The 20197-nt window shown below is 39.6% G+C and overlaps 1 long non-coding RNA gene across 3 annotated transcripts in view; it reads left to right on the top strand.

The window, feature by feature from the left end:
• The first annotated feature begins 1729 nt into the window (after positions 1–1729).
• LOC147175068 (uncharacterized) overlaps positions 1730–20197 on the top strand; it is a 70033-nt gene continuing 51565 nt past the window's right edge. For 2 of the 3 annotated variants that reach the window (XR_015094638.1, XR_015094639.1), the window contains exons 1-3: positions 1730–1908; positions 3193–3334; positions 12584–13154. This is a non-coding gene — a long non-coding RNA (uncharacterized LOC147175068). The remainder of the gene's footprint in view (positions 1909–3192; positions 3335–12583; positions 13155–20197) is intronic. The other variant, XR_015094640.1, reaches the window with a different exon arrangement.

Genomic DNA, 20197 nt, shown 5'->3' with positions numbered 1-20197 from the left:
TTCTATTTGGATCGCTTCAGAGAAAACCACTCGTGTGTGTGTGTGTGTGTAAAGTGCTTTTTCATTTTGGGCCCTTTTGACTTTGAAAGATGAGAGCGCAGGGACGAGAGGCTTCTCAACCCCACGAGATACATTTGTGGCACGCTCAAGACTTATAGCGGTCAATATTAATAGTCGCTGTGTATTTGAACACATGGAGTTTGTTACGTTTGCATCTGAGTCATCAAAGCGGTACAGAATTCGCTTTGCTCACATTTTACATATTTCCATGACTTTTTTTGCCACTGACTCTGTGTCAAGTTCTGTCATTCTGGTGTGTAAGGACGCTGCCAGGCCCTCCAGCGTGACCAGTAATTCCTAATAGGTTCTGATTAGGTTTCAGCACAGAGGCAAATGAGCTGTAACGTGAGCGAGAAAGACTTTCAAAGGTCATTCGCTTAAATTGTTCAAGGAAATGTTAGGAAATTGAGATTGTGTTCACATTGCATTTCGGTGTAGCTTCAATGAGGTCAATTGATGGTATAGTAATAAAACTAAGCCACAATGATTTATTTTGTTGTTGTCTTGGAAGTAGTTTCAAACTGAGGTTAGGGTATCAAATTTGGGTTCAAAGCTTGCATTAGAATTTCAAACAAGGCTTTGGGTATTGTTTTTAAACACATGCAAGCCTGGCAGACGCTTTAACCAACCACTCCCGGAACTTAATGATAGCAACATGAAGCTCTAAAAAAAAAAAAAAATGGTTGTGCAGCGTTTGTAAGATGATTGGTCAGTGGTGACCATGGTCCACTTCTTCATCACTGACTGTGCTGACATTAATTGACCAGTTCAGGTCAAACGACCACCCTGAGGAATTCCAACCGGGACATTCTGATGCCGCCGTTCCCTCAGGTTCACATTGCTGAGGGGGTGTAGCGGTGGAGAAAATAACTTAACTTCCATAACTTGTTCCTCCTGAGATATGAGTTCCCTTTTAAAAAGTGTTTGTCTTCCATGCACACAGAAAGTATGTTGCAGATCAATTTGATGGTCCTCATAAGAATTCTCTATAGCAAATTGTGAACTAGAGTTTTTTTTAAATGCAGTCATAGCCTGTGGACAGTTAATCCAATCAATCAATGTTTTGAGAAAAGGTATGTGTATTTTTTTTATTTTTATAAAAACATCTCTTCATGATTAATCCGTTCCAGAAAACCTGACTAAAACTGAACATACAATACGAACATAGGCTACCACTCATTGAAAAGTGTTGGACTTTGGATCATTGTAATTTGATTTGTAAGGATTATTTTGAAAATGTGATCAAATGTTGTTTGACTACTATAAGAATATGCCTGGTTTGTATGCTAGTCACAGGCAAAAGCAATACAATACGACGTGGAAATGAACTTTGCATTAATTGTGGAAATATCAGAAATGCCCGGATGTTCGGAATTGTCAATGGAGAATAATTTTACAAAGAAAACCATAAAATAATGTTTTAAGAATTTTTTTTTTTTTAAATAATGCATTATTAACGCGAATTTCTTTCAACAGCACTTTTATTTATTTATTTTATTTTATTTTATTTTATTATTTTCTTTTCATTTATTTATTTAGCGTACGACCCTTCCATTGGGTGTGCTGTTGCTGTTGTTCACGCTTTGACCTCTTCGGGGCAGTGTGGTGCACGCATGCAGATAACACACCCTAACAAATGACCTGACCACACTAACGAAGAAGAAATATGTCATCTCAGCGCCAGGATTAGAAGCAGGATAAACAAAATGTTTGGATAGAAGACTCTCAGAAAGCAATTTAGGCCCCGTGGATGAAAAAAGAAAATTATTGTTGTGCTGCTTCAATAGAAGCCGAGGGTTGACAACGGACGCTTTGAATACCCCCCGAAAACTACGAAGGAGTTGGCAGGTAAGCACTTATTGCTACAGTTGGTCATAGTGGAGAGTGACGTGAAGGAACTAGAAGAAAAAGAGAAACAATTTTAGAAACAAAGTTAGATAAAGGACTTGTAAATGTAGCTATAAATATAATCAGACTTTCAAGTACTGATGTTGAGGGACTGAAACTCAATGCAAAAGTTTGTGTATCAACATTTGTACATGTGTTGCATTTAAATGCACAATGTGTGTAACGTTGTGTGTAGTTTTACAGTAACAATACAGCAGTTCATTGTAAACTAATAGTGTCACCGTATCATCTTGCCATCTGTTGAACCCTTTTGGAAATGCTTCAGATGGCCCGGTGTGCACTAAATTTATATATCAAATAATATATTTTTTGGTTTTGCGTCACTTTAGGTCTTCAAATTTCAAATGACAATTCATGACATTTATTGCTGTCCAAACGGGTCAAATTTGACCTGTGTTAAACATGCGGAATGTTAATCTGTCAGTGCCTGGTCATGGTGCATTCACGAGGTCCCTTCCTCCTCCTCCCACTAACGCTTGTCTCTCCACGTCGGGCGTGATTAGAGCTAACCTGTCGTGACACCCGGATGACCACCTCGGCCGCCAACAAAGCACGGCCATCTTGGTTTTTCCCATCAATTCTCTGGAATTTACTTCACCCCCTCAACCTCCTCAATAAAGGCATTTTACACATTCGGGTGAAGAGGCTATTCCTGAATTGTTACTCCCGAGACAGATGCAAAATAGCTGTGAGGGCATCATTTTGTGCAGAACAAATGCATTTAGCAGAATTCAGGAATATGTCCGTTTGCTAAACCTTAGTGGACAGGAACGGAAGAGATGACACAATCAGCTATCATTAAAAAAAGAAAAGAAAAAAGAATCATAGTCCTTGAGAGAAGTAACCAAACAAAACATTAGTCTTGCTTTGACAGCTTCCACTTTGGGATTCCCTTTTCATCGTGTTAACTTGGCTTTAAAAAAAGACAGCGTTCTTGTTCTTGAATGGTGCAAGTAGCTTGCCCGAAAATGTCATAGAAGTTTAAAGACAGTTTCAGAGACAGTTCTACTAGGATCCATCAACGCAACACACAAATCAGAGAGACACTAAGTTTGAAACAAAACCAACAATTTGGTCACAGCGTGCATAATGTCACTTATGTATATATAGCTTTCCATAATTTTTGTAAACCGTAGGTGCAAGAGTATTTCTAGGTGGCAAAAGTGAGTGACTGCTGTAGACCTGTCCTGAACTGAAATGATGACAAAAACTCATTTTTGTTAGGGGTTGCACTACCAGATGCTGTGTACGCCAATTTGAGGAGGACAAATCAAGTGGATGCCATTAGTTCAGTACAGAGAAGATTTCAAGACGGACTGTGAACCAAACCTCAGTCATCGCGTCTGTGGAAGGCATGTTTTCACAGGTATGTATAAAAGAAAATGTTAGCTGGCTAGCTAGCTAACATCAGCTGTACGGCACTCAGCATTAAAAGAGCATGCTCATATTGTCAGCACACTTTAAACATTTATTCTGCAAAATATATGGGCACTGTAGACATGTTTTGGGGGGAATGTTGATTCAATAATTATTTAGTGTTAATTAGGTGTGTTAAACAAATTGATTTGGCAATATATCGCGATATTACAGCGCACAATTCTCGAATCGTTTCGATATGCGGCCAAATAGATGTTGAAACATCTTTTTTTATTCCACAAAATGTCTTACTTAGGGTTAGGGTTCACACGTTAAGCATAGAATAATTTTATGTTAACATTAAGCCTTAATATTTTATTTCAATGCTGTTCAAACATGAAACTGATTGCAACAGATTGTTTGTTAAATACAGTGGCTCACTGTTATAAGCCTAAAGTTTCAGATAAATAGATACATTTTCATACAAATCTTACAGTGTACATGTACAAATTTACTGATTAGTATTTTCTAAATTTGAGTTAAAAAAAATCGCAGTAATCAATTTATAGATTCGTATCGGGATCAATCGATATCGAATTTAATCCTGACCTGTGAATCGTATCGCCAGGTATTAGGCAATTACAACCCCTAGTGTTAATATTATGTGTAGCTAGTAATTTTAATGTGAATTATTATTATTATTTTCCATCAGTTAAATTTTGTTTTTCCTAATTTCATCTACATATGCCAGGACTAGACACGTGATAGCTCATTAAAACAATACAATGAACCGTTAAAAGGCTTTTATTTTGAAGTTGGCCCTCGTAAGCAGTCGTGGCAGCTGACTTGATTTCCACTTCGAGCTAGCTTGAGCAGTCACGCTGACTGAGCTGCAATATGCCTAGCACGCAAACAGTGGCAGTGACACAGTCGAACCTGTGCACCACTTATTTGCGCCCTTGTCTATATATGTTAACATCTCATGCATGGCATGGCGGCGGCGGTTCCATGACTTTTTCTCGGAAAATTGCGGTTCCATTTCCGACTTGTATGATGTGATGATCGTTATTATTAATAATCACTGTACTTTCGATTATTATTTGGCGGTGCCAAGCTCTTCAAACACTCCATTACTTAGTTTAGTTAAAACAAAATCATGAAGTCATAACCCACTCTTTTGAAGAAAGTGAGAATTTAGAAAAGTGTTCCAAAAAATGTGTTTGCACGAAATGCATTGGAGCGTGCCTGTCATAACTATTTTTGAAGGAAGTGAAAAATGCATTTTTTATATACATATATCTATATATGTATTTTTTTTTTCTCTATAAATCTCAATGTGCTGGGATAGATCCATGCCAGGTTGGAAAAACATTTGCACCACAGCTCTGGTTTGCGGTTGGCTATTGTACAGGGAGTGGTATTTCACTTATGAAGTGATTGCCTTACAGCTGTCCCCTCGGCCCTCCCCCTTGCTGCACGCACTCACTTACTCCCCATTCAACCGACCGCATACACACACACTTGCAGGAAGGACGGTTAAAACACACTTCTCCATAAACACGTAGAAATCCGTTCCAATGGGCAAAAAGTCCGGCGTGGACCATTCTCCAAAACAGGTTATTTTAGGAATGACACAACGTGCCAAGTTGCACATGTGCAGCCATGTGAAATACGACCTCATTGGACACTCCAATGAATGACATCCGTGCACTGCTATCTACTATAATTCCCTCCCCCGGCCTGTTCAATCTTGAAAGGATTATTCTATTTACTTTCTTTGGCCAGCTTCTCAAGTGCTTCGCCGCGGCTGTGGCTTTCGCGGCCGAGTGTTTATTGTTTGTGCTTTGTTATTTAGGCCTTAATTAATGGCGCGCTGATGAGCGCTGTCACAGACACCGGAGAATGACGAGCTCTCACGCAATGTGTACGCGATTTCCTCGCCGCAGTCGAGGTCGGCGAGAGGGAAAGACAGATGCGCAAGAAAAACATACGCGCACCAAAAAGCTGTCAATCGGACTCTTCAAATGTTCTATCTGGAAGCCCTCGAAAGGGCCTTCTTAAGTGTTACAATGGCTGCGCACATTCGCCCCAGATGAGGTTCCACATGTAGAAGAGGTCAGGGTTAGGGTAGGACCCCTCCACCCCCCCCCCCCCCCCCCCGAGCCTTACCGCTCCTCTGTAGGCTACTTCAGCCAACTCATCTCTGTCACTGGATTATTGTTTGCAAATGATGCGCTCACTGACAAATGATGTGTGACCGATTTTGAAAATAATGCAACGTGTCCTTCCAGAGGATGGGAACCCGACCATTTCGACCATTTGACACCAGTGTTGATTTATGTGCTCTGGTTGCAATTCATCACATTAATATTCAAATTTGTATTCACTTGTAAGAGTTCCCCCCCCCGTCCCAGCTTTCAACTTTCAATAAGATGACCTTGTTGTCCGCTTGAGTCAGAGTGACTCACTCTGAAGCAGGCTTTAAAACACTTCTTCATTCACGTCAACAAGTCATTTAGAGAGTTCAAGAAGTGTCTTCACCAACATCAAAGGTCATTTTAATAAATAACTCTTGAATGAACCTGGCGTACATGTTTTTGTAAACAACAAAGACTATTTAGTCTTCAATAATTCAAAAGCATGTGTTTGTGTTCAAAATCAAAGCAAGTCCAAAGTCTTTAATAATCTGTCTACATCAAAGACAGTTTAGCGCCTTTAGTGAACCTAATGTACATCTTTTTGTTGTTAAAATCAAAGACAGTTCTCAAAGAGTCTTCAATGAACATAACATATAGTACAGGATTTTGTTGTAAACATCAAAGACAATTCGAGTCTTGAATGGCCAAGTTTACGTTGGAACGTTTAGTCTTAAAGGGATACTTGACTCACTGAGCCATTTTCAGTAGTAAAAAGTAAATATTTTGTCCAGAGTGAATTTGATAACGTCATTATTTTTTTTAAATGTACAATTTATGCGTTTAAAAACGAATATTTCCACTTATTGTCGACTGGAGATGACATCATCCGTGCTGAGGAAGTAGATAACGACCAATCATGGCTCAGTTTGCTGACCAAACCCAGAAACCAGGTGAGCCATGAATGGTTCCTCAGCACATGTGATGTCATCTTCAGTAGACAGCAAGTGGATTTTTTTTTTTTTAAAGGTATCAATTGCACAAGAGAAATAAAGAAGTTATCAAATTCTTAAAATAGTAACTTTTTGCTGCTGAAAATGGCTCAATGAGTCAAGTATCCCTTTAATGTTCTGAATGCCCAAATCCCAGAGAGTCTTCAATGAGCCTAGTACTGTACATAGAATCAAAGATAAAACCTAACGTCAACGAGTGTTTAGAATCGTTGAACCTACGTAATCCCATAGAATTGAGCCCAATCGAATTGTTCCACTTTAAAATAAGCAGTCAATGAAACGTATCAAATCAACTTTCATTGGAGTCATGGCCACTGGCCACAGCAAGAACAATATTTTCCCATACTATCGAAATTACATTGAAAGTCTTAACTTAAAGCCCAAAAATAAAATAAAGTCACACAGGGCTGTAACTTGAGATCAACCAGATATGTAACCTATTTATTTCCGTCTGTTGTCTATGGTTAAAATGTCACATTCTGTATGTAACAACAAAATACTACCTCGATAGATTTGTCTATATTTTTTCGCTGAACATGTAACAGCCGGTCTCCCCTATAGAGGAAAAAGAGCGCTTAGCCTCGGGTCAGGACCTCCCAGAGGGAGACGCGGCAGCCGTAGCAGCGGTGCTGTCCCGACATGTATAAGACAATGTATAATCTGAAATGCGCGGCTTTCCTTCCCTGCACATGATTGAGGTCTGAAGATGACACTGTCGACAGTTTCTCTCTCTCTTTCTTTAAGATCCAGAGACGTGGGGACTTGAGTCCCATGACTTGACTTGAGTCAGACTTAAGCCACCAGTTTTTTGTACTTGGACTTGACTAAAACCGATTTTCATTGTTTTTCATTGTCATTAAAATCGTATTCTATTCTATTCTCAAAAAACTTTTGAAAGACTCGATTGTCTTGTACTTTAACTTAACGTGACCTTTCTATTCACTAAGTCTGTGAAAAGTGTACACCAAAAGACTATTCAATACGTTTCGTGGCACAATTTGATCCGATGAACTCAAATATTTTAAATCAAAGCTGATTTTCTGATTCCAATCGGTTTTCGTTACACTCCTGCTGTTTACATTTATTACACTGCATTTTCAGGATAATGTGCCATGTTTTTGTAAGAAAAGTTTCACACAAGTACTGTATATCAATCAACCTGCCAAGCCACAATTATGTGTGCCTAGGCCACCTCGTGAAGCAAGTATTGCGGGAACTTTAAAAATGGAAACTTAGTCATCGCTAGCATATATATGACTTGGGATGGGAATTGATACATTTATTTTAAAAAACTGCTAATCAATCCGATTCCGTATCAGTTTTATGATTTTCTATATAAGACTCTGTCAAAATCGCATCTCTCCACCTTAGCACAGGAGCTGATCTGAGAAATCAAACATGACGGCATTTGAAGACTATTTTTCAAATGATTGTATTGATCCCAGAAGAAGCAAAAACCATCAAAAAGCAAACTGGCATCCGTTTAGCCAACTTAACAGTCATCTGCATGCAATTTCTCGACACCTAAACGCAGCATTTGGACATGTGTTTACTCGTATGGAGTCAAGTAGATCGCTGCTGGCTCACGCGGACACTCACACTGGGAATCACTTAAATGGTGTCAGAAGCAAGACTGATCCTAATTATTTCCAAATAACAGGGAAGTCAACGTTTCCTATGAAAATGAATATTCTTTTAGTGTTTAAGTAATGTGGTTTCATTCATTTTCTTGTGAATGTATTACATCTTTATATAACGAAAACCAGTCCCCCAAAACGACACCAGACCAAACTCATCCAAGCGTGCCTTCCAGGGGGTGGAGCCTTGCCCGAACAGACCGCCTGTCAATCAAAGTTTAGTTTCAATAAAACAAAACGTGTGTTTTCGTCAACATGAAGGACAATTTAGTCTTTAGTGAACCTAATGTGTGTTTCAGTCAACAAAAAGACAATTTAGTACTTTATAGACCTAATGTGTTTGTCAACATCAGAGACAATCTAGTCTTTCGATGAACCAACCTAATAGTGCTGTCACTATCCCCCAAAATTTTGAATCGATTATTTTATCGATTATACAATCGATTAATCGGATTCATTTAAATTTTGCATGAAAGTGTATTACAAAAGTATTTCCTCCCCCGAATTAACCATTTATTGGTGTTTATTTCATACTTTGTATTCGTATAGTGATTAAAAAAAATTGTATAGTGATTAAAAAAAATTTTTTTAATTGAAAATGAATTGATGTTATGCTATGTTACCGGTTCGGTCATTGTTTTCCAAAGTAAAAATAGATGTTTGCAAATGTCTTATTTTGATTAAGATAATCAGTATTCTTTCATGAAGGACTACAGAAATCAGTGAGCAATTACTGTTGATATGTTAAAATCAGAGGATATGGACAATTTTAATTAAAAAACCTGTCTCCAAATGATTAATCTATTATTAAAATAATTGTTGATTAATTTGATAATCAATTACTTGTAGATTAACTGATTAATTTTGACAACTCTAGAACCTAACATGCGTTTTTTTGTCAACAATAAAGACAATTTTGCATTGTCACGAAAAGCTTGTCTTCATTGAATTTAGCGTCTTTTTTTTCCCGTCCACATCAAAGAGCTAGCGTTTTCAACAAAACTCACACGTTTTCATGATACGTATCGTAAAGACACTTTAAAGACTTTAGTCAATAGTCAGGTTTCCATCCAATTGTTTCAAAAAATTTCAGCGAAATTACTGAGTGTGCAAAACGGACATGTGACTTATGCCCGTTTCCATCTGTTCTTCTCTTGCGAATATTGAGAGGGGACTCAGCGGCTCTAGGCAGCGGGATACACCATAGAGATGCGATCCACCAGTAATTTAAAAGAAGAAGAAGAACAGGAAGCGATGACGTTGTATGAGTTTGCTTTTAAAATTCTTGATCAACTGTAGCGTTTCTTTGCTGTTTCCCCATCTAAAATTGCATTAATATTCGCTTCTTTAATAAATTCCAAAAAGAGTTCTGTTTCGTCGTCTCCCCAAACATACCTTACTTAATCGTCCGCCTTTGCTTTGTGGCTGCAAACGTATGTGTGACGTAATATCCGGTTAAAATGTGCAACGTGTATCCGATCTTGTCAGCGTTTATTCACGTAGCCAAAATTCACATTTTCCTTTTTTTGGATAGGCTACGCTTTAAAATCCACCGCTTCCAAGCGTAAACACCTTTTTTTTGCGACTTTTTTTCGAATTTCTAGTGTTTCCATTCAGTTTTATTTTCGCATTTGTTAAAAATTTGAATACAAATGGGCGGATGGAAACCCCACTAATGATGACGCTTTTGACGAAATAACTTGCGTCCCAGATGAGGGTTTGGAAAGACTGTTGCTACGCTGTCGTGGTAACGGTGATAATAACTGGGGCGAGGCTGAGGGTTGATCCTGTTTTGAAGATACACCTCCACACTTGGAAAGCATTGACGTGTTTACACAGCGGGCTCTATCTTTACACTGTGCTGGGAAAGCGGAATCAAACAGCGGTCTTTTGGTGACGATGTTCCACTGCCGCGTCCACCCTGACCTTCTTCCTTGGCTCTATCACTTTTGTCACATAGATTCCCCCCCCCCCTCCGCAGCAGAGTAAAAATACTTTTCCCTGAAAACATAAATGCAGCTTTGGTAAAAACAAACACAAAATTCATTTTGAGACACCAAAACAATAGAGCAGCTTTTCTCCGCAGTCTTTTCATCACTTCTTCCACCGCTGAGAGGGAAGCGTCCGCTCAGCCGTCCCGCGAGGCAGGAAGCATCTTCCACCCGCTCCCCTCTGTCGCTCATCCTCTCTTTCTTCACCCGCCCATGCTGGAAAGTCTTAGCCCTGGAGAAAGTGTGGCAAGGTTATCGTTCACACACACGTCTCCCTCGCCCTTCTGTCGGCCTCTCAGCGCACATCCCAATATAGTCTGTTTTTCAAACCTCGGCGGCCGCAGAGTAACGATTTTTCCTGATATGCGCGCGGTGAGAATGCGTAAGACGCGACCTTTTTTTTTGTGTTGTTTTTTTTGTTTTGTTTTGTTTTTCATGGGGCCCTCGGTGTGCCACGGGGCAGGGGTGACAGGGGAAGGAAACTATGAGCCACCAAAAAGAACTGCATAACAGATTTGCAAAAAGTGTCACAGCACGAGGTGACAGTGGGCTCCTTTGTGAAAATAAAGCTGAAATAGGTTGAGCACAATAGGCTTCTGTAAAAAGAAAAAAATAATGACTTGTTTATTTTGAGTAATACAGTGTTTACTTGTTTTCCGCTGCGGTTAGGTTCCAAAAAATACCCGCAATAAATGAAATCCGCAAAGTAGTTAGCTTTATGTTTTACATTTCTTATAAATGTTTTAAGGCCTCACCACGCAGTTTATACACATTTCTCATCGAGGCGCTTACATTTTCTCACATTTCACAAAACGAACATGCGTCTTATGCCCGTTTCCATCTGTTCTTCTTTTGCGAATATTGAGAGGGGACTCCGCGGATGATGTGATCCACCAGTAATTTAATAGAAGTAGAACAACTGCGCCTTGCGACGACATCGTATGAGTTTTCTTTTCTAATTCTGGATGAAACGTAGCGCTTCTTTACTGTTTTCCATCTAAAATTGCATTAATATTTGCTTCTTTAATTAATTCTTTCGTCATCCCCCCCAAACATACCTTTACTTTATCGTCCGCCATTGCTTAACATTTTTTTTTATTTTATTTTTTATCATCGTCCGCCACAAAGGTACGTGGACAAAACGTGCGAAGTGTATCCGGTTTTGTCAGCGTTTCCATAGTCAAAATTCACTTTTTTTTTCTCGATACTCTTCAAAATCCACCCACTCCAAGCGTAAAAACTTTTTTGCGAATTTTGGGCCTTTTTTTTCTTCTAATTTCTAGCGTTTCCATTCAGTTTTATTTTCACATTTCTTGAAAAGTCGAATAAAAATGGGTGGATGGAAACCCCACTAGTGTTGAACTGAGAAAACTTTAACTGTATAATTTTTTTCATATAGATAAATATCATTATTACCAATAACAAAGAATTGAAGATAATTTCAGAAAATGTATCGGAAGTGTTTATCAAACTGGTAGCCCTTCGTATTAATCAATACCCAAGAACTAGCTCTCATAAATAAATAAAAAAGTCACCTGACCTAAGTGTGATTGGTAATGATAATAATAGCAAATGAAAGCAACCAAAGTAACAATCATTGAGAAAAACACAGTGATGGCTGGCTTCATACCTTCAACCCCCCAACCCCCCCCCCCCCCCCCCCCCCGTTTTCCTCCAGCCCAAATCCCACTCCAACTCCACTCCCACGCCTCCTGGCTCATATTAAAGAGGCTTTATGCGTCCAAACTGGCACCCAACTCATGACTGACTCTGCCCAGGACGTCCTCATCCACTATTGTCCTCTGATGGACAACATGGCGGCGGGATGGCGAGGAATTTAAATAAAGTGCCGGACGGGAGGGAGCGCTGGACCAAAATGCTCATGTCACGACACTTGATGGATTTCCTTTGTGGAACACAATCTCACTTTGCAGCATTTCATATGATTTGTATTAATTATACTTTTGAGCTTTTTAAAGAGCTTCACATTGCAATTGTAGTGGTAAAAGTAAGACATTAATTTGATTTAATAATAGTAAAAACAAATGTTACATGCAGTACTTTATTAAAGTAGAATTTGACAGATTCTTCACTCAAATAAAAAAAATCGGCCCAACTTTTCGGGTTATTTTCATGCGACATATGTGTCACATTTAAAAGAAATTCCAGGAGCTGCTTTGATTGGCGGCGAATTTAGTCAGTTTTGTTCACACCCCCAACGATGCAAATCGTCCATATTTAAATATGCTGGCTTGCACACGACTGCGAAATTTACAACACCCAGTCTAACGCGCCTAAGCACAGATTTATGCCGCCCGCCATGCTGGATTTGCGCCGGTGATGAAAATAGAGCTCATAGAGTCAAATACCTCAAATTAGAGGTGACAACCCAAACCATTCAACATTTTCACACGCACAACACTTGATGAATCGATTTTTAATACGTTCATAAAGGTTATTCATGACACCAAAATGTCTTTCAGGGTCAAGAGAAGAGGGCGGGGGTGGACGGGAGCTCCATCTTTTCACTTAGGATGGATAATAGCCTTATTGGCCTCCCATCAAATTCCCCCTCTTTTTAATTGCATTCCCTGGAAGCCACTCGAAAAAGGAAGGAGAAATACGGAGGGAGAAGAAAGAGCTCTATAGTGGCGGAGCCGGCATTCATCCCTGATAAACTGTGTGTGGCACCATGCACGGGAAAGAAAGGTGGAGGCCAGGTTCCAATTTAAGCTGTCTCATTAATAAGCCATCGGGCTGACAATTAAAACGCACTCACTTGTAATACTCGTCTCCTCAAGAGGCTCAATGGCAACGCATGGAGACATGGAGACACTGTTGTGTGCCGGGCGGGATGAAAGCAGCCGGGAGCAATCAAAAGGCGTTCGACAATACAGTCATCAGCATGTTTTGCTCCTCCGAAAGGGCCCGGCGCGTCCCCACTTGGAAAACACACAGCATCATCGCTACAAAAAGCCATTCGACCGCCTGCTTCACTATGTGGATTAATCCTGTGCGTTGCAGGATGTGAGGCTTCTATAACAGAAGACACAGGTGCGTCAAGACTTCTTATAAATGAAACCGAAATGAGAAGTACCTGGTGTGGTATCATTTTGCTCAGTTAAACCAGACTCCACTAACTCTGCTCCGGTGTGAATCATTTTTCTATATGAAAAAAAGTTGTTAACGAGACCACGGTGTCCCCCAAACAAGGCCATATAGCAATTGTGGAGTAGAGAGAGACCAATGTTTTTTTCAGGGCCGATACTGATATCGATTATTAGTAGTCAAGGACGCCAATAACCGATGTTTGGAGCCGATATTCGTTTTGTAAAAAAAGGGAAAATATTGGCATCGAAATGTGACACACATACAAACTCCAACTCTTACATTTTTTTGAATTTTGAATTATATGTTTATTGAACAACTTTTAGCGTTTGTTAAATATTTGAGTTAAAAAAATCTTGGTCAATAGTAGTGTTAATTTTGACAAGGAATGTTAAGGGCCAGCAGCATATTGGAAATTGGAATAATTAGTTCCCTGAAGTTAACACTTTTTTTTAAAGGGATCTATTATCGGGCATACGATTATTCAAAATGGCCGATGCGATTTTCGTCAAAATGCTGAATATCAGCGCCGATAATTGGTCTATACTTAATGTGGACGTTTAGTATGATCAAAGTCCAACCTCAAGTGCTGTGGAGGACCAGAGGGATAAAAAAGAAAAGAAAAAAAGAAGCCGGTTTTGTATTTCTAGTGTTTACTGACATATAAGTGCACTCACAGTGCGGGACGACAAACAGCTGGCAGGAGAAGACAAAAAAAAAAAAAAAAGCAGATGTGAAATAACAATGGCTGTTTGTGAAATCGGTACTCGGCTTGTCATGGCGCTAATGCATCACGGAGGAGCAGACGCATGTATTGAAAGGGCCGAGGGGAAGTGTTCAATGTCGCTCGCCTTCATCTTCCCAAAGGACAAACCGCAAACATCTGATTCTGCGTATTCCGCACATAGACATTCGCCTTCATTGATGTCCGAGCAAAATGTGCAAAACTCTTGTTAAATGCGTGCTTGCTTTCCTCTCGAAAGAACGGATGAAAGTTACAAGCTTGAACATCTGTCATCTGAGGAACCGTTCTCCATTGTACTCCAATGACCCGCAGAACATTGGTCGCCGAAAAAAAAAAAATAATCCATCCGTTTTCACATAGGAAACATTGAAAATATTATTTCACCAACATAATAAGTCTTAACTGCAAGGACAATGTTTTAGGTGACATTTTGACATTTGTAACGCTCTCACTCGTTACTGTCCATCCTGGTAAACGAGGCCTCGTTATTATTATTGTATTCATTATGTTATTTTCCACATCTGTTTTTGCCCTATGTCACCTTTCTTTTTATACTTTGTGTCGCACTTCTACTTGGCTAATCTTCTTTGCATGCTTCCCTGTCTATATGTTCAACTTGGCTGCGTCGTATCAGTCTTCTGGAAACTTCTTACAGCCTGCCAAAAACCCATCACTCTTTTATCAAATTGTCACCATCGTTAACCTTCTACTAACTGCCAAGAATGACAATGTAAGGAGACAACTGCACATCTGCGGGCACAACATCATGGATGGATTTAATAGCATTGTGGTGGTGGATTAGGACAGAGGAGGATTGGCCACGCGCTGTGGACACCATTAAACAATAGGTTAGGTAAGATAAGCACTCAGCCCACCTGCCTGCCCGCAGGTACGATCCTCTTAAAGTGCTACTTAGTGTGTTGAGGGACCTTCACCTCGGGGTGCACTTTTGTACTTGATGACATCACACTGATTTCTCCCATTGACGTTTTATCAGCCTTGATGCAACAGCAGCTATTGCTCTAGCGTTTTTATATAACCTTTACTTTTAGGAGTCTGTTTGACTCCATGGGAAATTCCATTATCAGTTTAACATGACGCAATACACGTGGCATTTCTATTGTACACAATCAATGAGCTTCTTGCACTCACAGTGCATGTGGATGTCAACACTAGTGGTGGTAAGCATGTCTGCCTCAGTTTTAAGGTCTGGGGATCAAATCTGCATGATCCAATCTGACCCAAAACTGTATGTAAAGGTTCATGTAGAACGGAGGTTTGAAGAGGATTCATTGAAAATCATGATGGAAAATGAAAATTACATGTACTGAAATTAATTTTGATATCTGACATCTTTTGTCATGCAGATAATAATAAAAAAAAAATATATATATATATATATTCTTTTTAAAGCACTCTGTGTTTAATTTGTTATTGGTATAGACAGAGGTGGCAAATCCAAGTCCGGAAAGTAAAAACCATGCCATAGTTGGGCTTTAGCCCCAGGTGCTAGCTAGCTAGGTCCCTAGCTAGCTCCTATGGTGCTCGTTTACCTGCTAGGGAGTTAGCTAGCATCGGGGGCTAAAGCCAAACTGTGCCAGGGTTTTTACTTTCAGGTGCTAGCTAGCTAGCTCCCATGGTGGTCGTTTACCTGCTAGGGAGTTAGCTAGCATCAGGGGCTAATGCCAAACTGTGGCAGGGTTTTTACTTTCTGGACCTGGATTTGCCACCTCTGGGTATAGATGACAACAAAGTAGTTTGGATACAGTGGACAAAATATTTGTATGATAGCCTCTGCATTTTAGGGAAACGAGGGAAAATCCTTGTTGCCATTTTCCAACAATGTGGCGGTTTGTGTGCTAAATCATCCCTACTTTTTTGTGATCTCATCAAATCTGGAGGATCTGATTTAAATCCTGCTCATAACTCCACCTCGGCAACGTATTCATTTCACTTGGACGTCTGACAGGTCACACATAAGCCATACACTCCCCCAAAAAGTGCAATGGCACGACATTTCCAGTGTTGGAAAACAACGCCAGCAGGATTGTTGTTGATCAACACTTCCAGACAAATAGCAATACACGGTCCATCTTTTTCCCAAATTGAGTTTTTTTTTTTACTCAACTGTTTTTAGTGTGATCAGTGCACTCGGTCAGTAATCAGGTGACTGTATATCAGTTCAGTTCAGTTTGTCGCAATTTGTTTTGGAACGGTCACCTTCGATTTAGTTTGGCTAGCAGAGCAATAAGGCTTCTAGTAAGTGACATAATAGCAATTTCATTAGAGTTGGCAAAAGACATCATGCACCGTGGTGTCTCTAGCTCATATATTGTATTTTATTTTTTTACAATTCTTCAAGTTCTTAAGTTCAGTTTGGTTTGCCTCAGTTTAGCTTGTCTACATTATAGTTGTACGACATAGTGGAATCCGCAAATCAAGGCATACGGATAGTAATCGGGCATCACATTAGGAACATAGCATTACTGTTGTGACTAAAAAGCTAACAACAGCGTGCCATTATTTTACAGATGATTTTACAAAAATGACTGTGGATGTCAGCGTAACTTTATCCAGAGCCACATACGAATTGCACCTAGGCCTCATATGAGTAGCATAATGTTACCATTGTGGTTAACAAGCTAACAACAGCATACCGTTATTTTACAGATCATTTTACCAAAATGACGGCCACATAGTTTTATCCAGAGCCAGCATTTACTTGCCCCAAGCACATCGTTTAACCATAATTACCTCTTAAAAGAGCAAAAATACATCCAAAACCTGTATCATTGAATTCAACAGAGCACCGCCAGGAAAGTGTCGGACCTCTGTTCTGCGCAGCGCTGTGATTGGCCAGTCTGTGTTTTGGGGTGCGCAGCTCTGGGAAAGGTCAATCGTACTGCGTGGTGGAAACCGAGCTCTGGATCTGGCGGGGGGAGAGCCAGTCCAGGATTCCCCTTGTAGTGCTAAAAGAGTTTCCTAAAAACCTCACAGATGAGGAGACGCTAATGTAAGGAGATGAGTAAGAAAAACAGTATTTGCAGCCATGCCATGAATGCTAATGCTCTTTTCAGCCAAGATCCGTGACTCCCAAGACTGTGATTAATATTCCACTTGTTAGCATGCATCATCATCTTCTTCAAACTCACACACACACACTTTCCTCCCACTCTGCTACTTGGCCTCGAGTGCCGACGGGAGATTAGCTGCTGCGAGAGAAGCGCCTCTCCAACATTACTCTCTTGTTCAGAAGGTGAAATGAAAAATCACCCTGTGGTCCTAATCCTGCAGACACTCCACACACTCAATATTGTCCTCCAGGGGTGCGCTTCCAGCGCTGCTATGGCGACTGCTGACGGGAGAGGGGGAAAAAAACAAACACCGGAATGGGTTTGTCGTGAAACTAAAGTAGCATTTGCTTTTGATACGAATTGAACAAAGTAATCCCTGCAATATGGCGCTCTGTCCATAAGTGGTGCTAGAAAGCAGGCCACTTGCCAAGAGGCCTTCACTTACCTCTCAATGCCCGTATTAATGCGTGTCCTACTGTGTTTATTTGCATCCAACCTCTCCACGTTAGCGGGTCACAACGGCTAACGTTACAAGCAAGGTGAAGCAGTGGAACAAAACGGTATTTGTGTATGCAATTCCAAAGCAGAGTGCACAAATGTAAATATAAGATCATTTAGGGCTTTAGTGACGGAACCAAAATTGTTTAGACATAGTTCGTTTGCACAGTTTAACGACCATTGGAAAAATTTTCACGTTAAACATGCAGTAGCGTCAGCTAATTTTGCACATACACCGCAAAGAAAGGTAAATGAGCACAGAGCTCCACCTTGCGTGAAAAATCCCAGAAAATGAAAACGCAATCCAGAATTTTTTTTTTGCTTTTATGTGTGTATGTGTATATGAGTGTACATATGCGTATATATGTGTACATACACCCGTATGTACTAGGGATGTATAGATAATGGCAATCGCGATATTAAAACTGCCACAATATATCATCGTCGTCATGTCACAATATTAAAAGCAACACATCTGTTAAAAAAGTCGGTGGATTTCCATTTGTGCAGTTCTAGCACCCTCTGGTGGCTAGTTTTTTTTGGTGCAGTTTAGTTTTTGCAAGGCATGTTTTGGCCCTTCTATGTTTAGATAAATGCTAATGGTCAGATGAAGGACAACGTAACATGCTTGTGAACCGAGTCAATATGTGTAGGAACTCAATGTGTGCTTGCATTAGCAAGTAAGTGCCTCAATTTATATATTATATTTATATATTTTTTTATACATAATATTCATATTTTTATAATTTTTCGTTACTATAATGTACAAAAGCATAATGTTGTGTTTTTGTATGAGCTCTTATTTTTGTTTTTTTTACAATATTGTGATCTTTTTTTGTATCGCCAACCTCCCCACAATATCGTGATAATTATTGTTTCGTGACCTTCATATCGTGACAATATCGTTTTTGGAGTTGGTGGTCGTTAAAATATATAAAACTAGGGTTGTCAAAATTAGTGCATTCATTTTGTGTTAATTTAAAGTTCCATTAAAACACCACAAATTTTTTAAACGCACGATTCATGACTGCCCCTTACTTGGAAAGCCTGTACTGGGGGAATTCCAGTCGCAACGCAGCAGACACGTCCACGGCAAAATTGAGCAGCAATAGATTTAATAATAATGCATATACATGTGGAGACTGGGGTCAAGTTGTATTTTACAATTTTAAAAATGTGCAGAATTTTTGAAGTTATTTCATGTTAAAGATTAGATAGCTCTTAATATGAAAAGAAAAATGCACTGAGCTGTCACCGTCTTACAAATGCAATTATGCCATCTAGTGGCAGAAAAATTACCAACACAAATCAATATCACACTGTTTCTTTTTACCGTACAGTATATATTTTTAATTTTAACTCAATTTTATGAATTATGAAATGACTGTATCAATGACTGAAAGATGAAGCCATAATTCTATTAGTTTAACATTGTTTCCACTTTTATGTTAAGAGTATGAAAACATTATTGTACATTTAGAACAAATATAAAATTTGCGATTAATCACAAGCCATGCAATTAATAACGATTAAAAATGTTAATCGCTTGTCACCCCTATATGAAACATAAATGGTGAAAATAGTGAATAAGAAATACAATAATTCATATGCACATTTTATGAATGGAATAATATATGGTTTGATACGATCTAATATATGATATGTCGTATACTGTAGTCGTATTGTACTTTTGGTTTACTTTAGTTCACAGTGTGGCAGATGTCTGTGCTTGAGTCTGATTGACGAGCAGTCACGACAATATATTTTCATCCCATTAAATGTGTTTTGAAAAGGATAACGATGTTTAGCAAACAACCAAGTGTTAGCATGGACAACCACCGGAGGCCGTTCCCATGCATGTCTACTTGACAGCCTCCAATATCCTCACAGCGACCACAAGAAGATGAATGAGCAGCCACCACTTTGTACACCCACACAAACACAGACAGATGCAGGAAAAGGCAGCGCCATCATCAAGCGGGTGGGCACGCTCCGGGTCAAAGGTGGCTTAAGTTGGCATTTGCCACTAATTGACAACATGTTTGCTTGTTACAGTTGAAAGGCTTCGCTAGGCTTTTAAGAAGTGCATCGTTTTTGTTTTTTTTCTAACACGATCCAGCTTTCGCATTAAGACTGACATGTGCGTCTGATTAGCCTACCATGTTTTGATCATATTCCAGCCAAATTAAGAGCAGGTGCTTGGATTGTCTCTCGCTCTCGCTCTCGCTCGCGAACGTCCCCAGAAAACAAAATAGCGCTGGGCTTCGTCGGCCAAGAGCGCAACAGTCACTCGCAGCGCGCTGAAGATAGCACGAGTGCACGCAGAGTGCACAGCCACAGGCATGACGAGCACATGAATCTATAAAAGACACCTCACATGAAGCCAAGGCCGTCATAAATAAAATGGCATGCGAGACATTTTGTGTACACTCGAGCGCTTCAAACCTTTTAGATGCGCCAATTCGTCACATTGTTGAGACGTTGTTGTCATGGTGCATCGTTACTCATTGAGCGCAGGTGGATTCTGTCCACCTCATAATGGTGCCAACACAAGAAATTAACAGAATGATCAAAAAAAAAATTGTTTTTATGTGAACATAACATTCTATAGTACTTTATTTTGTGAGATAATGCAGTAAATTATCATCATTATGCTATCATTAAATAGAATG

This window comes from Leptonotus elevatus, chromosome 4 (assembly GCF_054856555.1).
Source record: "Leptonotus elevatus isolate MCC_2025b chromosome 4, RoL_Lele_1.0, whole genome shotgun sequence".
In the NCBI taxonomy this organism is placed as follows: Eukaryota; Metazoa; Chordata; class Actinopteri; order Syngnathiformes; family Syngnathidae; genus Leptonotus; species Leptonotus elevatus.
Note: the sequence above shows the minus strand (reverse complement) of the source record. Positions and strands in the feature narration are given on the sequence as shown.